Source organism: Haliaeetus albicilla, chromosome 7, assembly GCF_947461875.1.
Source record: "Haliaeetus albicilla chromosome 7, bHalAlb1.1, whole genome shotgun sequence".
NCBI classification, from domain to species: Eukaryota; Metazoa; Chordata; class Aves; order Accipitriformes; family Accipitridae; genus Haliaeetus; species Haliaeetus albicilla.
Genome location: NC_091489.1, coordinates 31850086 through 31868912, shown reverse-complemented (window position 1 = coordinate 31868912; position 18827 = coordinate 31850086). Strand labels below are relative to the sequence as shown.

At 48.2% G+C, this 18827-nt stretch overlaps 1 protein-coding gene and 1 long non-coding RNA gene across 3 annotated transcripts in view; one reads left to right on the top strand and one right to left on the bottom strand.

Annotated features, from left to right (window-relative positions):
* The first annotated feature begins 279 nt into the window (after positions 1 to 279).
* Positions 280 to 18827, top strand: part of SNAP25 (synaptosome associated protein 25) — a 72650-nt gene continuing 54102 nt past the window's right edge. Inside the window, exon 1 of one of the 2 annotated variants that reach the window (XM_069787576.1) lies at positions 280 to 436. The gene's annotated coding sequence lies outside the window, so the exon portion shown is untranslated. The remainder of the gene's footprint in view (positions 437 to 18827) is intronic. The other variant, XM_069787575.1, reaches the window with a different exon arrangement.
* On the bottom strand, positions 14463 to 18740 carry LOC138685868 (uncharacterized). Its single transcript, XR_011325250.1, has 3 exons — positions 18589 to 18740; positions 16903 to 17031; positions 14463 to 14548 (listed from the first exon to the last, which is right to left on the bottom strand). It is a non-coding gene; the product is annotated as an uncharacterized lncRNA (long non-coding RNA).

The window sequence follows — 18827 nt, the reverse complement described above, 5'->3', positions numbered from 1 at the left end:
CACCCGCAGCCGCGCTCAGCCCCCGGCCCCGGCCCCGGCCCCGGCCCGCCGCCGCTGCACCGCGCTCCGCACCGCTCCGCACCGCTCCCCGCCGCTCCGCGCCGAGGGAGGCCGCGGAGCGGCGGGTGCGGAGAAGCGGCGGGGCCGCCTCGCCGCGGTGCGCGGCGCGGTGCAGCGGCGTCGGCGATGACTCAAGCCCGCCCGGCCCGCTCTGCCCCCGCTCCTGCTCCCGCCCCCCCCCCCCGCCCCGCGCCGGGGAGGGCTATTAAAAGCTGCTGACGTAGGAGCGGACGGCCATCTTTGATGAGGGCACGGCTCCCGGTCCATTGAAGAAGGAGACCCGGGGAGGTCAGCAGCGGCTGTCCTTGCCTCCCAGCTGCGGCACCGACCCACCGACCCCGCAGCCGCGGCCCGGCGTAGCGCTCCAGAAGCCGAGGTAAGGGTGGGAGACCACCGGGGGGGACCGGCTTGTCAGGGGGGAGGGGGCGGTATTAACGAAAAGGAAATGAAAAAAAGGCTATATTTAAAGAGGGACCTGCTCGGCTTTTTGTCTCCAGCCTCTGGGCTGCTACGGGGACGGAGGAAGGCAGGGAGAGGGGTGTAATTTCGCCGCCAGCCTCATCGCCGCCTGGAGCCAGGGGAGGGAGCCGGGCTCTGCTCCTCCGCCGTAGCGGGCTCGCTTGCGGGTGGCAGGAGGCCGGCGGAGAAGGGAAGCCCGGGGGAGGTAGGAGGAGAAGAGGAAGGAGCGCCGTTCCCCCCCTCCCCGGAGCGGGAAGAAGGGTCTGCGGGCGCTCTGCCCTGCTCGGCCGGACCGGGCTGCTGCCGCCCGGGGCACTGCAGCGCCTGCACCGCGCCGGGCTGCGGCGGCGCGTCAGCACCGCGGACAGAGGCGGCGGTGCGGAGCGGTGCGGGGGGGTGGTGTGTGAAAGCCAGCACCGCGGACAGCGCCCGGCCCCCTCCGCTCCGCTCCGCGGGCAGCGCCCGGCGTTTCAGCACGGTGGAGGGACAAGGCGGGAGGGGTTCAGCACCGCGGAGAGCGCCGCCGTGCCCCCTGCGCGGCCGCGGATGCCGGCGCGGCGCCCTCCCGCCGGCAGCGCGCAAGGCTGGCCGCGCCGCGGAGGCGGCAGTGCTGCAGCGCCCTGCGGCTCCGCACCTCCCCCCGGGCTGCCCTCCCCGGCGAGCCCCCGCCATGCCGCACGGGGAAGAGCCTTCCCCCTCTGGAAAGCGGCGGTGCTGGCTCGTTCCAGGACAGGACCGCAGGCGGAAACAGTTGCGGGGGTCCCCCCGGCAGCTCAGAATGCGAAGAGGGAGAAATTAAAGAAGAAAAAAAAGGCAAATAGCTTCAGTTCCTAAAATTAATCGGCGCTTAGCACTTCGGCCTCTGTCCCTGCCCTTCCGCGGGTGGAGAGGTATTTGCGTAAGGGAAACGGGGGGTTACGTAACGCCCAGCCCGCAGGGTCCCTCCGGGGCCGGGCATTGCCCGCGGGGACCAGCAGCAGCCCCCCGGGGCTCCCCCGCGCCCGCGGAGGCTCCGCGCTCCTGGCCCTCGGCGTCCCCCTCTTCGCTCCGCGCAGCGCCGCTGCTCCTCCGGCGTCTCCAGTGCCTCTGTGCGCCCGGGGACTGGGGGGCTTCCCAAGCGGTGAGATGGGGGGGGGAAGAGGGCTGAGCTTTGTCCCGTCCCCCGTCCCTCCGCGGCCGCTCTGCGGAGCGGTGCGGATCCCGCCGCCTTATGTAACGCTCCGCCCGGGCTGCCCCGTCACGGCCGGGCTGGTGCGGGGGGCGGCGGTGGAACCGCACGGCACGCCTGGCCCCGGCTCCCCCCGTCCCCGGCGGTCCTCCGCCCTCCTCGTCCTTTCCACTCCCCGGCCCCCCAATCTTCCCAAACCCTTCGGTGCGGCTCATTGCTGGCGAAGTTGGTAACTTCGCTGCTTTCTGCGGGGCAAATAAACAAGGGGGGAAAGGGGGGATCGGGCTGCGCGTCCAGACACTGCGCTGCGTAGCTGCGTCAAACCACGGCCGCGGGATCTGCCAGATTTACGTGCTTGGCTTGAATAATTGCTGCTGGTTTCGTTCCCAGCTGAAAAGGGGGGGGCGGGAAGGGGGGGCTGGTCTGCAGCGCAGCCCGGGGGTGGCGGAGCAGCCCCACAACCCATACCTGGCTGCTGCCAGCCCTGGCCACAGCATCCGCAAGGACACGCCTGTCCTGCACCCCCCACCCCATCCTAGCTCTAGGCATGGAACAACACTCCCATTGACCGTGGCAACACAAAGATGGTGCGGGGCAGCCATCCCTGTGGGTGACAAGGGAAGGGATGGGACCATCTGGGAGATGAGTGCCCCGTGGGGTACAGCTGGGGAAGCGACTCTCTCCTTGTGCCCCATCTCCCTGCACATCCTTGCATCATGGGCAAAGATGCCAGTCTAGGAAAAAGCAGCAGTGGTTTTCCATTGCTTCTGCATAGTGCAGAAGGGGTCAGCCAGGAGGTGACCACTGAAGAGTTTGATACCTAGGATGAGTGCCAAAAAGACAACAGAAGTGACCAAACTGAAGGTGCAAGCAGGCCTGATTTGCAAAAGCAAGAGCTTGAGGCTGCCTCTGAAGTCAACAGGAGCTGTGGAAACTCAGCATGTTATGAAACAAAATGTAGTTAAATAGCAACCCCCAAATAAATACAGCTTAACTTTCTTTCTACAACTAATGAGAAAATTAGAGTGGCGTTTACAAGAGCACTCAGGACCAGGCTCTGTGTCCACTGAACTCATGAGGGCAGTGAAAGAAAGAACAGCAGAATCCAGCCAGTATCGAACCCTCAAAATACATCTAATGAGACACAGCTCCAATTTGCAGATTTATTGCACTGGAGGTTGGAGCTGCTTTTCAGGTCAATGGAAAGCTTTTCATTTGTCTCCGTAGGCTTTAGGTATGGCAACAAACAGCAAGATTGAAGTACTAAGGCAATTAAAGCATGCTCTCTACCTAATGCTTGCACTGCTTTAACTGAGCAAGGTAACAACAAAATCCTGTCAGTATGAACACCTTCAGCAATTTTTATGCCTATGTATCATGAGACTACAGCTTCTGCGTATGTAGCAACCCTTGGGGAAAAATGGAAAGTATATGGCACAGTGTAGGGCTCACTTTGTTAATGTTTTCTTCTCTCAGAAATGTAGGGAAGCCTAGGAAGAGAAGAAATTTGTTTATCTTTGCCTTGGCTTGTCACACAACTACTCTTTCTGGTACCTTTTCCTGAATCTCTGTCATAACTCTTTATAATATAAGCACAGTACTTTCATCTGTACGTTTTTATACACAGACACACACACACTCATTTCAGAGATTTCTAGGGTTATAAGCTAGGTAACCCCACAACAAAAGTAGACTGACTTTGCAGCCCTCATTGGGAAGACTGCATTCTTCCACCTGTGAAGTTTCATCCACCACTACCAACGCAGTCACCTTCGGGCTGGGCGAGTGCCAGGCAATCTGTAACAATAGACTTGTTCAAGCGTTTTAGAGCATGTAACAGAGAGAAGAATAATGCATTGCTTGAGAGCTGCAGCAGGATGCAGATCTGAGGCAGATCACGATTACCTCTAGGAAGCTGGACTTTGGAGCGGCACCAGGGCTCACATATCTACTCCTGGGAGTGCTGGATATAGTTTGTCAAGGCCATCAGTTATCAAAGAATAGTTTATTTCTTTTTAGCTCATTATTTTTGAGCCTTAAATGAGATCTTTGCCCTTAGCTTCAATAAACTCTGGCTTTCTTCCCTACTGACCTTGCAGATTTAGCTTGCCGCATTGTATTGCAACGAGCACTTCTCCAAAACACACAAGTTATATTCCTAGTTCTTGTCTATCACCCCTTTGTTACTCCCTCCACAAACACTTAGCTACATACTCCCACCAGCAAAATCTGCCTCTCATCAGATGAGTTTTCAGTTTGCTGTCCCACATCCCACTGAATTTTCTAGGACTTTCCTTTCCACCAAGCACAAAGACAAGTCAACTTCACAGGCTCAAAATTGTTTTTTCCTGCTTTATGATGGCCCTATGGCTGATGTTGCAAGACTCAAAAGTGGACTTGAATGGCCTAGAGGAAGTGTTTTAATCACTTGCCCTGTTATTTTAGAAGGAAATTTAGCTTTGCCTTTACACCTTTCATTGTGTTGACTTGCTATTTCCTCATCACTTACCTCATCTTCATTCTCACCTACAATCCTCTTTTGACTACTGTTAAAGAGCACTGTGATGAAAGAAAGACAAACTCGGGTAAAGAATTAGGACCCTGATGTGAAGGGAGGTGAGCATGGACTTCTGATTTTGATTATTCCAAGGATTCTAATACTTCCACTTGTGAGGTAGACTTTGCATGAAGCTCTGAATAAGCTCACCAGTCAGGTTGTGTGCTGCTGGAGATGAGTGGAGGGTATGGAAAGCTTTCTACTCCCAGCAATGGGTGCATATTGATCAGCCCTGCAGTCCAAGAAGAAACCCTGCACATCATTTTGTGGGACTTGTAACAAAGAGAACATTTAGCAGTTTAGGTTTTTCAAAGGGAAACAAGTGCTGCATACATGTCCCCTCTGAAATATGTAATTCTAAAGAGAATTCAATCATTGCATTATAACCTCTTTTTATTAATAATGAGAGATATGGTATCTTATCTTACCCACTGGAGAAAGCTGAATTCTACTACAAGCACAGGGAGGAGAGGAAGGAAATACTAAGTAATTAATCATTGCTGTTCCTGGCCTTTGAAAGCTGAAAGATAATGCTGACAAATCTGTGCTGTCTGGCTATTTAAAAGAAAAAGATTTTTTAGTTGTTTTTTTTTGTTGTTTTGTTTTGTTTTAATTTATTTTAGAGCTAACAATGCTCTGTTGCGCTTTTAAAATGGGATTTAACTTATTATTGGGCCACACTGTCAATTGGTGTGAATTAGCATAACTGAGTGCTGTGCTACACTACAGGCTGAAGAGCTCCCGAGCTGGGGCTCACCATTCGTGTTTTAAAACAGAAATAGGTATACTTGCTGAAGGAGCAGGTTTTTCTATAAACAGAAGTAACTTGAAATGCCATCCCCCCAAAACCTATTTTTTACCAGCCTGGTTTCATTGTTGCAGATTCTCACAGACAAAGTTCACACAGTTAGTCTGCCTCAGAAATGGTGACAGTAAGCAACGATGAAGCAGTGGAGGAGGACTACTGCATGTTACAGCTGTATTTCAGGTTGGGTTCTGCTGCACTCTGCTGGTACATAACACCAGCATAACTTTTTATATGGTGTAAAACCCAGGACACAGCTGAGTTTTTCCTAGAGGCACATCTGTGTGCAGAAAAATTCAGAACTGCATAAATGGATGTAGAACAAAATGAAACCTGCACTTCCAGGTGCAGTTTGATTTCACAGACTGCACTTCCTAGCAGTAGCCATTCATTTTTCTTCCAAACTGGGAAGTAGTGGGAAGTTTTCCTGCATTCCAGTAAATACACAGGAAAATTATGCTTCTTTCACCAAGTTTTTTAAGACAATATTTTCAGTATTTGAGTACTCAGACTTATTACTGGTGGAGTAGAAGTATAAAAGAACAAAGGCAAAGTCAAGTCTCACTGTACACATTTCTAAAACAGAAAGATGGGAACTGTTCTTATACATTTTTACTATAATTATAGTTTTCCTTGTGCTTTTAATATGATAAAGTTATTGTGCCAGAGTTTACTGGTAGAATCCATGAGCAAAATGATAGTTATCATAGCCTGTGTCAGTGCTAACAACTAAAATTTATATCCTAGACATTACAAAAGGATGCTTCATGTAGGTGATTTTTGAAATTAATGCAAGATTTGCTATTTCTTACTCAAAACCTACCAATTAACAGGGACGTGCACATACAAAGGCACTGCAGAGTGCTTGGTGGGGCACGTTTGTAATTTTACGTTGATCGCTTCCATCTCCCGCATTTTCTCAGAAGCATATCCTTACTAAAAATCCCAGGCAGCAAATCTCCAAAGGCTTTCACAGTCACTAGCCTGCCAAAGAGATTAGAAGACTAGTGTGGAGTGGGCTGAAAACTAAAGGCTTCGATCACATCATAGCTATGGTCTTTGTCATGATGTATTTATTTATTATAATTACTCTCCACCCAAAGGAGAGTTCTGTTTCTGGGTTGCAATACAGTTGTACCAGAAGAAATAATTTATTTTTTCTTTCATATAAACCAGTTATTTGGAAGATGTGCCAACAGTTCCTTTGGTTTCTTCCCCTCCCCTGGAAATTATAGCTCACAGTGGGACTGTGCAGATGCCAGTTCATTGATCTGCCCTACAGAGGTAAATATATTTCCTCCAGCTACTCTAAAAAATGTCACGAAACAAAAGTATACTTCTTCAGAAGAGATGATCTGTCAAAATAGTGTTACTATTCACTGATTTTTTCTTTTTTTAACAAGAACAGAAGTGTTCCATGCTTATTTAAGCATCTTTTAAAAGAAAAGGTACTAAAATTAGCTTCGCCATGCTTTAGATGCAAATTAAAGTTTTCTTTCTCCCCTCTGCGTTAGCATTTTTTGGTTCAGTCTGGTCCTCATTCACATCCTTAGACACCTCACCATTTACCTCAAAAGGATTTAGACAAGCTTGCATTCCTGCAGGCATCAGGGAATTGCTCTTTGATTCAGCCCAGCGCTGCTGCTGCCTGGTACGCCTCTGCACAATGTGTGCACACATGGACACACACCTCTCCGAGCTCAGGGTTGCCTGTGCTGAACAGCGCTGACCCCAGAGGTGACTGACACTGTTAGGAGAGAAATTTCTGTTCTCTATTTAATAGGCACAGACATCTCTTAGGAATAATTTGTTCTTGCAGAAAACAGTAAGAAAGCTATTGCAATTTATTGGACTAGAGGTGTTCAGTAACAGTCACTTTAGCTTCAGATATTGTGGTTTAGTGATTAAAGCACAGGGGCTGCACCCAGAATATTCAGGTGCAAGTATCACACACTAAATCAACATAACCGTTGTCAAGTACCTCAATTGCCTCCATCCACAGAAGAAAGAACTGAGATTTAAACAACTTCTAGTTTGCATTCCTCACCTTCAGATGGAGGACAAGTATCCTGTACCTTTGGAAAGATATTTTCATGTATTTTAGGGCATAGCAGTCTCCACTGCCAGGGGTTGGTGACCTAAAAATTCATACCCCTACAATGCAACATCCTCCCAGCAGAGGCGATTACCATTTGCTTAGTGTTCAAGGGGGTGTTACACGTGATTGTCCCCTTCAGGTTTGTAAAAGGCTTGGCTGGAAGGTGCCGTATGAACCCAGATTATTAGTTTTATATTCATGATAGCAAAAGAAGAAAGGAAACTCAGACCAGAAGGTAGATGAAACATTCATGCATTTGATGGTGCTCTCATGGCCAGGCATAACACAAGACAATGAGTTTGCCAGAGCCATGCATTTTGCCAGATCCGCATTAAGCTGCAGGGGGAGAGCAGGACCGAGCCCTCTCTCTTCCACAGCACTGGTTCCAAACAGCTGAATGTACAACCCAGATATGTTTTGTGAATATTTGAGTATTTCAGCCAAACATTTGCTTTTCCGGAGAGTATTCACCTAAGTGACACTCAAGTTCGTGAAAAGCCCTCAAGAAACAAAGGTATGTGAACCCAATTAAATTGGAATTCACCGCTGACTTCTAAGAGCCGTTCTCCTCAGAGAAGCATTTGTTTTATTTGCTCAGCTGTATGGAGACATGTATTTGTTGCCTAGCCTTTTGAAGGATTTCCTACAGGTTTTTTGCCATTAAAAACATGTTCTTGGGATATGGTATCGGGTTTTGCAATTCCTGAAAATATATGTCTTTTATTATACCAACAAGAGGAGCAAGAGACAGGAAGGCCAACAGCAGCAAAGGGGTTTAAGATGACACTTGAATTCATGAAGGGGATTATATGATGTAGCTGTTGGTGGTCACAAGAGACTAGACTTGATAAGGCAGCAAGTTTCTTCAAGTCTGATTTTCCTAAGAGGTTTTTCTTATTTAAAAAAAGAAAAGAGAGGAGAAAAAAAAAAAAGGTCTGGATGGCTCTCTGCTGTGGTGAAGGCTTGTCAGTTTAGTTCATTTTAGAGATGAGCAGGTCAAGAAAGAGACAGTGGAAAAAACCCTTGAGGCACCAGGAATGCACTAAGTATAATTGAAAATGCTCTAGACCACTTCTGTAACGCAACAGTAGGGCCATCTGCAGGCCTCAAATTTTCAATATTAGCAAGGCATTTTTAAATTATTGCATCGTCTAGTTCCCTTTTTCTTAATTAACTGCTCTAAATAGTACAAAATAGCTGCTCCTGGAGCAACTTTTAGGCTCTGAAGATCATTTTCTAAGCCTTGTAAACAAGAACTGGTGTGCATTTCTAACAGATTGACAAATAAGAACGCAAGACAGCTGCAGACATCACAAAAAAGGTGTTAGCTACTGTAGTACCCCAATTCCCAGATTAGTGCCTTAGTAACTATACTGTCTTTTTGTTACCTGGAGTTTGGGGTCTCCTCCCAGTCCCACCTCACCTTACCCAGCCTCAGCTTTCTGTTCTCCGCATATTCCCCATATGCTCTGAGGGAAACTACCGTCCCAAGAAAGGGAGATGCAAGGAAAGACTCCTTTCAGCCCCATTCAGGACAGGGGTCTTGGTGTGCTGGTATGGACAGAGAAGGCATTACATGCAGCAGGCCACCCAGAACACGGGGAAAGAGGAGGAAGACAGGAACACAGTGCAGGTGGAGATGAAGAGCTCTTAGGTCCTGGCTACATAAGCACCCTCAGCTACAAGGTCCCCAGTGCTTCCTTCTCCTTTGACTGGTTCATTGAGTAAGAGGCCAGAAGAGGTTACCCATCAACAAGCTGAACCCCCTATAAAACAGAACATCCCACAGGCTATAGGGCTGTAGAAGTATTAACTTCTTCTCCAGCAGTACAATTATGCAATCTCAATTTCAAAAATTGCCCGTGGTGGAGAATATTACAATATATGGGTTTTAATTGAACAGTGAAATCCTATAAATTTTTTATTGTGGATGCAACCATTTATCTGCAAAGTTATTAAACTTCTATGTAGATTGATGAGCAGCTCTGCTGCTGCCCTACTGTGCTTTTCCCATGGTTATTTCTATTCCTTTATGGAGTAACACTTGTTTTCCTCTTTAATGTTCATATTCTTGAGAGCTCCATTCTGTCCCAATCAGGATCCCGTTATATTTCTGTTCCTTCCTTGAGCCCAGAAAGCCTTTTCTTGCACTTAAGACATTACTTACAAAGCTTTTAAAAGATTCCCCAGCCTGTCAGGTGAAGAGATAGGACACTCATCCAATAGCCAGACACACTCCGTGATGCTGGAGATTAGATCTTCAAGCACAGAATGTGAGACTCCAGAGCTGTTTACAGATTTCAGTTTCTTTACCTTCTTTTTGTGGTCTAGCCTGTCTTTGTGGTGACATTTCCAAGAAATGTGTTGTCCCTCAGTTGTTCTGCAAACAAAAAGCTCTTCCATTCATGCCTGCAGCCAGAATCTATTTTTCAAAACAATCTATTTCCCATATAGAGTCAGAGACCCTTCAGAATTTCACCAGGCTTTCCACTATGGTCAAACATGGTAGGCCAAATCCTGGGCTTAGAAGAATTACTTGTATCTTAACCAGACAGTGATCCACTGTCCCAATAAGGCTGAAGAAGGGGACCAGAAAATAAAAAAGAGAAGAAAATAACTAGGGGAATGAAAAAAAACCCAACCAAACCCCAAAAACCCACAAAAAGAGACAAAAGCCAGGCAGACTAAAATAAGAGAAAGGACAGGGTAGACTTTTGATTAATTCTCTTTCTTGATAGTCTTTCACTATCAGCACACCAATGATAATTACCTAGACTTAACAAGCAAACTTCAATACTCAAGTTTCTGGTAGGAGCATCTTAAAAGTGCCCTGAAGTGTTAGGTTATAACACATTCTCACTCCTGGTGTCCAGCCTGCACCCCTTTAGCAGACACAACCTTCTGTTCAATCTTTGCATTTTAAAATGTAGAGGGGGTGCAGAGGTACGCCCTTACTCCTAATCTCATGAAGAGTTTGGATTAGTCTTACTTCTTTCACTAAGAGAAGAAAACCTGTAGTGGTTGGTGGGCATCAACCCTAAATGGACCCCAAGCTCACATTCTAGTGTTTTCCTTTACCTTCAACTTTTCTGCTAGATACTTTCTTCAAGTGCCAATCTTTCTGGCACCAGATCTCTTAGCAAGAAAGCCAGCCCAGTGAGAAAGCAAAGCCACCTTAGCTGTTTAATAACCCCAAGTCTGACTGATTCTTGAGTCAAGCTCTCTGCACTGCCAGCTGCGGGCAAAAATGGGGAGGGGAAAGACCTGGCTGCAGGGTGTCCTCCTCTTCCTCCTCTGTCCTGCTGCCAGACAGAGGAAGAGCAGACCCTAGGGAGGGAGGCAGAGGGGTGGCATTCACATGCAGGCCTACAACTTGGCGTGACATCTAGGGGCAACAGACACATCACAACATTATTTTGTGCACACAATACATGTTCTTCATGTATTCAAGCTATGCTGTTCTTAAGGGATGCAGCAAGTTAATAGAAAAGGGGAAAATTATGAACCAGCCCATGCTAGAAAAGGGGGAAATTAGGAACCAGCCAGAGTTTAGCCACAATGAAGTCTTACAGATGCATATAAAGACACCAAGACACCAGGATGGTGGTATTTGTGAGAACTATTCCCCTGTAGTTAGTGTTTCAAAGACAAATAGCTGAGCAAAATGTTAATGACTGCTATCTACTTGCTGTGGTATTTGAGACACGCACTTGCTCTGCAGCACTTACATTGAAAATAAAAACAAACCACTGCTTGTGATATCACAAGGTAGAGACCAGGCCTTTTCCTTTTGGCTAGAAAGTCTAAAAAAAGGCACTCTTTTCAAGTGTGTTAGAAATAGAAGCCTATTTTAGAAGAGACATGAAGTTATCAGTGCAAATTAATAGCGCCAGATGGGGGGTTAAATTACTGCCTTACAGCTGAAGACATGAGACAGAATGAAAGTGGTAGACTATAAAAAGGGTATCACCAGAAGTGATGAGATCCCACTGCGAGGTGGGATTTGTGAACACTGTGTTCGTGCTTGTAAGCAGTTGCTCAGATGAAGGGTTTTATGGCCCAGAGCGAGGGAGAGAAAGGAAAAGAATCACAGTGATTTTAAAAATCTTGTCTCATAGTTTACTGCTTTGCTCAGGACAAGCTGTCCAGCAGCACAAGCTACAATTAAATATCATAGAGCTTTGTCTCCTAGGCTGGCACACAGCCACCAGGACAGGGGAGCTCACCAGAGCAGTCAAATAAATGTGGCTGTGTATTGGGTTTGCGTGGTAAGGTTTTGGAAGTGTGGGGGCTACAGGGGTGACTTCTGTGAGAAGCTGCTAGAAGCTTCTCCTATGTCCGACAGCCAATGCTAGCCGGCTCCAAGACGGACCCACTGCTGGCCAAGGCTGAGCCAATCAGCGACAGTGGTAGCACCTCTGGGATAACAGATTTAAGAAGGGGGAGAAAAAAAAATCCCTGTGCAACTGCAGCCAGAGAGAGGAGTGAGAACATGTGAGAGGAACAACTCTGCAGACACCCACGTCAGTGAAGAAGGAGGGGGAGGAGATGCTCCAGGCGCCGGAGCACAGATTCCCCTGCAGCCCATGGGGTAGACCATGGTGAGGCAGGCTGTCCCCCTGCAGCCCATGGAGGTCCATGGTGGAGCAGATATCCACCTGCAGCCCGAGGACGACCCCACGCCGGGACAGGCGGATGCCCGAAGGAGGCTGTGACCCTGTGGGAAGCCTGTGCTGGAGCAGGCTCCTGGCAGGACCTGTGGCCCCGTGGAGAGAGGAGCCCATGTTGGAGCAGTCTGTGCCTGAAGGACTGCAGCCCATGAAAGGGACCCACGCTGGAGCAGTTCAAGAACTGCAGCCCATGGGAAGGACTCACTTTGGAGAAGTTCTTGGAGGACTGTCTCCCGTGAGAGGCACCCCATGCTGGAGCAGGGGAAGAGTGTGAGGAGTCCTCCCTCTGAGAAGGAAGGAGCAGCAGAAACAATGTGTGATAAACTGATGACAACCCCCATTCCCTGTCCCCCTGCGCCACTCGTGGGGAGGAGGTAGAGAATTTGGGAGTTAAGTTGAGCCCAGGAAGAAGGGAGGGATGGGCGGAAGGTGTTTTAAGATTTAGTTTTTTATTTCTCATTACCTTACTCTGATTTGATTGGTAATAAGTTAAACTAATTTCCCCAAGTCTGGTCTGTTTTCCTTGTGAGGGTAATTGGTGAGTGATCTCTCCCTGTCCTTATCTCGACCCACGAGCTTTACATTATGTTTTCTCTCCCCTGTCCAGTTGAGGAGGGGAGCAATAGTGCAGCTTTGGTGGGCACCTGGTGTCCGGCCGGGGTCAACCCACAACAGGCTGTTGAGCCAGGACAGCACTAACTGGGTCAGCTTCCAGAGCAACAGGGAGATTTGTCAGAAAAATTCTAGGTTTAAGGGTGTTGTTACTGAAAAACAGCAGTTCTTACATTAAGAAAGCAATTCTTTAATATAGGTATTTCTCAAAACATTTCAGTTATGTTTCACTTGGGTAGGAAGAATGTTTCTTTCTATCTCATTCCCACTTTCACTGGGTAAAGAGAAAGTAGAAAACCACTTTTGCTGATTATGAATAGGGCAAGGAAAAAAATGAAGAAGGATTATAGAAAAATGTTCAAATACTGTAGCGTTCGCTACATATCAAGGTGCCGCGATTAGATCACTGGTCAGCCCGGACCAGGGAAAAAGACAGATAACACACACAGTGTGAGCGCCAACTTCCGCCTTTTATTGCGCAGTTAATGCCTTTTATACTAACAAGGGTAGGCGGGATTACAGATAAGTCATAGGGCTGCGACTAACTCTCCATCTTTCCGTGACATTGCGAGATCTTCCGAACACCGTACCCTACATCTCCCCCTCCCTATGACTAGCTAGCTTCTATGGTTATGAACAGTTATACGCAAAGAAATAACTGTGCAAAGTACTATGAGCATAAGCATATTTCTACAACTAAGTTGAAACACTGTGTCTTAAACACAAGTAAATGTCCCATTTACCTTGCAGAGCAAGGAGCTCCTTCACAGAGAATTCACACAAGTGGTAAATGGAAAGTTAAGGCTAGGAAAGAATTACTTCTATTACTTTATAAAGTTTATCGTTGGTACGCTGATGTTAAGGCTTACTGTCTGGGGCATCCAGATTCCCGGCTGTGAGCGATTCTGACTCTTCTGTTGACACTTGTTCGTACACAATGTTTTCAGCTCTGTCTCTGACAGCCGGATCCCATAAGGACACGTATTGATGGGCTCTAAGGATGTCATCCGGATACACATCAGGGCCCCCAACTGGTTTTGCATCCACTGCCGGAAATTTGTAGTGGATACCCAAGGTGTCACAAGCCAGGAAAGGATGACAGCGATCTGTAAGAAAAAACACTCAAACACTACAAGGTTAGGGCAGGACGAACCATGCGACTAGGGACCCATTTCAGTAGCCCTTCAGGTGTCTGTACACAGGCGTACCCTCACCCGAGACAACGCAGCTCAAACGGCCCATCCCATTGGCGTGTCTGAGGGTCACGCACGCGAACCAACGGGTAAGGGCCTTTCTCTTCCATATTCGTAAAATGTCATTGCACCGCCATCTGCTCCAGGTCCCCCCGAACTGTCTGATTTAATGAAGTTAACGCAGTTAACAGAAGACGCTGTGTACGGAGAACAGGTGAGTTATCCCGTAACCAGGAGGGCTCCGCCTGCTCCCCCTCCCTAAGCCGATCGAGCAGGGTCTTTAAGGTTCGATGTGCTCGTTCTACAATGGCCTGGCCGGTGCTATTATAAGGGATGCCATTTTTACTTAACAAGCTGAACAAGGTAAAATTATTACAATAGCTAAAATCACAATAACTACAATAATGCCCATAATTCTTTGAGCCAACCCGTTACCCCTAATGACCCGAACCATGAGGACTATGAGGAAGATGAACCATCTATACATTCTTGTGCCATCTTGCTCCACGAACTCAGCCCAGCAATCGGTAGGTGCCAGCTTTCCGTGGGCGTCCCCACAGAGGCAACGATGGCCTCACCGTACACCAGCCCGATGCTCTTCGGAAAATCCTGGTATTTATACATTTGCAGAGGAACGGGTTTCAGCACACGTGGCCAGCGGGTGCTAAAAGTCTGCCTCGGTTGCAATCTATGACGCATGCGCTCGCTGGCCAGGCGCGCTGCACGAGTCATAGCCATCTTGTCTATTGGTTCGTGGGCTTTATGATGCGGTTGCGGTGCACAGAGAATCTTGACCTGTTATGTTAGCCAAAGTGACCTATACATTAGTTTTTGACTGAGGTGGTATTCATATTGCCACACCATCTATGATGCTCCAGATGATGATGGTCGTGCAAATTCAACAGGAGTCCGTCATGGGCCTGTATCTGTGGAAACACAATCAACCTCATTCCCAGGTTATTAATGGAAATAAACCTTACCCCTAATTTTGGCTTTAACTAACTTTTACGTTTACCCCACACTGTCTTCCCGTAATCACACTATATTTAATCAAATTATGCTTAACACACTTTTTACCTAAAGCAAGTTCTATATACAATAAGGCACGCTGTTCTAAAAACCTCTCTGAAGGACTCAATGTCTGCTATTCCTCTAAAGTGTAATACTCTATTAGTCAGAATCTGTCAGATCAGTGGCTCCAGCGCCCGCCGGTGCCGTGCCAGTTGCCATTGGGACAATTCCGGGTCCAGCATCAGTGTGAAGCCATGGCTTGACCCACTTAGCCGGGATCCAGCGAAGGCCTTGATCTGTAAGCAGACACATATACCCTCTCCCAGTAAGTTTTATTTCTGCTGGTCCGCACCATTTCCCAGATTCTGGGTCCTTATACTTTACCATAATTCCTGTACTTTGTTGCGTCCTTTTCGCCTGTAAAAAAGCATGATGCACTACCATTGGTGGGTCTTTGTGATCACCTGTCAATCTAAGATAATTTAGCACAAATAAGGCTTTGGCCAATCGTTCCTCTGGGAGTAAGCCCTGGGTTCCCCCCTTTTGTTTTTGCAGCATGCTCTTTAAGGTTTGGTTGGCCCGTTCGACAATAGCCTGTCCTGTGGGAAGATGTGGAATACCCGTACCATGGTGAATTCCCCACAAATTACAAAATCGAGCAAATTGTGTAGAACCATAGGCCGGGCCGTTGTCCATCTTAATTTCTTTAGGCACACCCAGCACTGCAAAAGAAGCGTGAAGATGTCATTCAATATGTAAGGCCTTTTCTCCAGTTTGTACCATGGCCCACATGGCAGCAGGATAGGTATCAACACACACATGCACATAATGCTTTGCACCAAACCACACGACATGGGTGACATCCATTTGCCACAACTGCAGTGGCAAAAGACCTCGTGGGTTAACCCCACAGCCCAAGCCCAGCTCTTCCTTTTGACAATCAGGGTATGCTTTGACGATACCTTGGGCATCAGAGCGGTAAGTCAAATTGCTTTGCTAACATCCTAGTGGGTTGGTGCAAGAACGATTCCCTGGAGGAGGCTCCCATGTTGCTGCAACCAATTGGTCAGCTCTGTCATTTCCCATTTCTCATCTGCACGTGCGGTCCTACCAGAGGGGCCATATCGTCATTAGTGATACCGTAAAGATTCCGCACCCACTGGATATCTCCCACAAGCTTCTGGACATCATGTACCATTGAAATTTCTAATGTTATTTGAACCTTCTGAGGTTTAACATTGCCAGCATCTATTTGCCACCCCAAATACTTCCAAGGTGCTGCCTTTTGCACCTTTTCAGGAGCAATTATTACTCCACGATGGCTTAAGATGTCCTGCAATTGAGTTAAAATTTCATCCTGTGGCAAGTTCCTTCCCACTATCAAAATGTCATCCATATAATGATAAATAATTAACTGAGGAAACTGCTTTCTTACAGGCTCTAATGCCCAGGCCACATACACCTGACACATCGTGGGGGAATTGCTCATTCATTGCGGTAACACGACCCAATAGTATCTCTTATAGGGCTCTGCCTTGTTAATCGATGGTACCAAAAAGGCAAACCGTTCAGTGTCATCTGGGTGCAAGGGAATGGTGAAAAAACAATCCTTTAGATCTATAATTAACAAATCCCATTCTTCTGGAAGCATAACTGGAGACGGCAAACCCAGCTGCAGGGCTCCCATACTGTGCATCACTGCATTCACAGCTCTGAGATCATGTAACAGTCTCCATTTCCCACTTTTCTTGGGAATGGTAAATATTGGTGTATTCCATGGACTAGTAGAAGGAACAACATGTCCTGCTCTCAATTGGTCCTCAACTAACTCTTGTATTTTTAGCAGCCTTTCAGAATTTAGCAGCTACTGATCAATCCAAACAGGCTCATCTGTTTTCCAGCTAATTTTCAGGATTGGCTGCCCCTCAGCGACCACTCCTAAAAAGGATGGGTCACTAACATTGTCTTCATTTGGCTCAATAAATCACGGCCTATGAGGCCAAACAATTCAGTTGGGGTAGTCATGGTATACGGACGCATCGTAACGTGTTCACCGTCGGGGAACACAAATGGGTAATGGGTAGCTGACTTACTAAGGTGGCTTGTGTGCCCGCTATCCCTGCAATGCCAAAATTTGGATTGATCAATGGCCATGATGGAGGCCAAATGCATCGTGAAATAATCGTAACATCAGCTCCTGTATTGATTGTCATCGGTTTCTTGATGATAACTCCGTCAGGCCCTTCCAATTGCACTACTTCTGGTTTACCTCTTGTTATGTCCATGGCAAAGTATACCTGCGGTTTCCCTGTGGAGCCGAATCCACCATCTCCACGTTGTACTTCACCTGGGTTCAGAACACACGACCTGAATGGAACTAATTGTGCTATTCTGGTACCTTTAGGAATAGAAACAGGAGGGATTAAAACATGAATCATAATTTTCACAGTCCCACAATAATCTGCATCAATAAGCCCTAGGACTACCAGAATTCCTTTTAGAGCTGTTGAAGATCGCCCCATTAAAAATGCACTAAGCCCAAACCCCAATGGTCCCTTTATGTTGAATGTGTACTGCAGTTTCCACGTCCACTCTGGAGCTTCCTGCAGTGGCGGATCTGGTAGTTGCGAGGCTGCCTGAGGGCCGGCAGCCCAAACCCCTTGCATTTGTGTCGTCACGCGAGGGGCCTTGGCGCTCGGTGTAGTTTCCCTTCTTCCTGCATTCTTGGTGGTATGGTTATCTTTCTTACAACTGTTGCACCGTCTTTTTGTTAGCAGAAACTCTACATTGGCTCTTGATGTGTCCAAGTTTACCACAATTAAAACACTTGACCGAGGGTTTCTTACTGGCTTTATCAATAGGCAGATTCCGTATTGACTCACAGCAGTCTTTAATTTCTCAAGGACTTTCCAGTGAAACGCCTCCCATCTTTTCTGTCCATTATTTTGTACAACAACTGGGAATGCTTGGAGCATAGTCCCGTCCACAAGGGCATCTTTTATTACTCTCCTCCAATGCCTCTCCCTCTCGTCTGCAGCGGCTACTGCAGGCGGCTCCGCGTCTATCGCGGGCGCAGTTGGTTTCACCGTCTCTGGTTCCACGAGGCAGGATGGATCAAAGGATGGTACGCACCACTGCAAGTGGGCGGAGGGGGGGGTGGAAAGGGAGGGGCCGAGGGAGGGGGTGCAGATGACGGCTCAGCAGGCATAGGCTCAGGCAAAGGCTCAGGAGGCTCAGTCCGCTCTCCCGGCAAGGGCGCCTGATTTCCCCCGTGGGGGGGTGTTTCCTCCTCTGCCACAGTCTCCAAACCCCGCTGCCTCCCAGTTATCACCTCCGCGGGTGGCCGTTCCTCCCAGTCTCTCAACTGATGGTATAAATCTCCCTTGACATCCTTGCCTGGAGCCCAGTCCAAGAGGCATTCCTCTAAGTCCTTCCGAACCACCCGACGCAACTCCTCCCATGGATACTGCGGAGGGGGCACATCTGGCCCCGCTGGTGCCGTCCCTGCAGGAAGAACCTCCGTCTCTGCCGTACCCTCCGCGTCCATGCCCTCAATCAGAGATGGACCGCTCTGTGAACCCCGCTCCATGGCCACCCACTCCGTCCGAGTCTGACTTACCGTCCCTGGGGGCACTATCTCCCACTGTTCCTGAGGCGGCGCTTCATCCGCAAACAAAGCAGCTCGCGCCACCAACCAGCACGCCCCAGCCTTCTGTCCTGCCGTGACCGCCTTCTCCACCTTTCCCCAACTTTGCAATCGTTCAGCAGCTCCGTGCTCGCCTGCGAGCGCAGATTGGAGCAAAGACTCCCGAATCTCTCCCCATTTGGGAGGGCTCAAAACTTCTCTAGGAGACCCAATGTCTCCCCGGTGCAGCATCCATAGGATGCATTCGCCCGTGGGGCCCTTCCTAATCGTTCCGCGGGCACCCACCTCATCAGCCAATACTTTTAATACCTTAATCACTTGCACAAGTTCCATCGTCGCCTGTGCGACCGATCACGTCGGGGTCACCACTATGTAGCGTTCGCTACATATCAAGGTGCCGCGATTAGATCACTGGTCGGCCCGGACCAGGGAAAGAGACAGATAACACACACAGTGTGAGCGCCAACTTCCGCCTTTTATTGCGCAGTTAATGCCTTTTATACTAACAAGGGTAGGCGGGATTACAGATAAGTCATAGGGCTGCGACT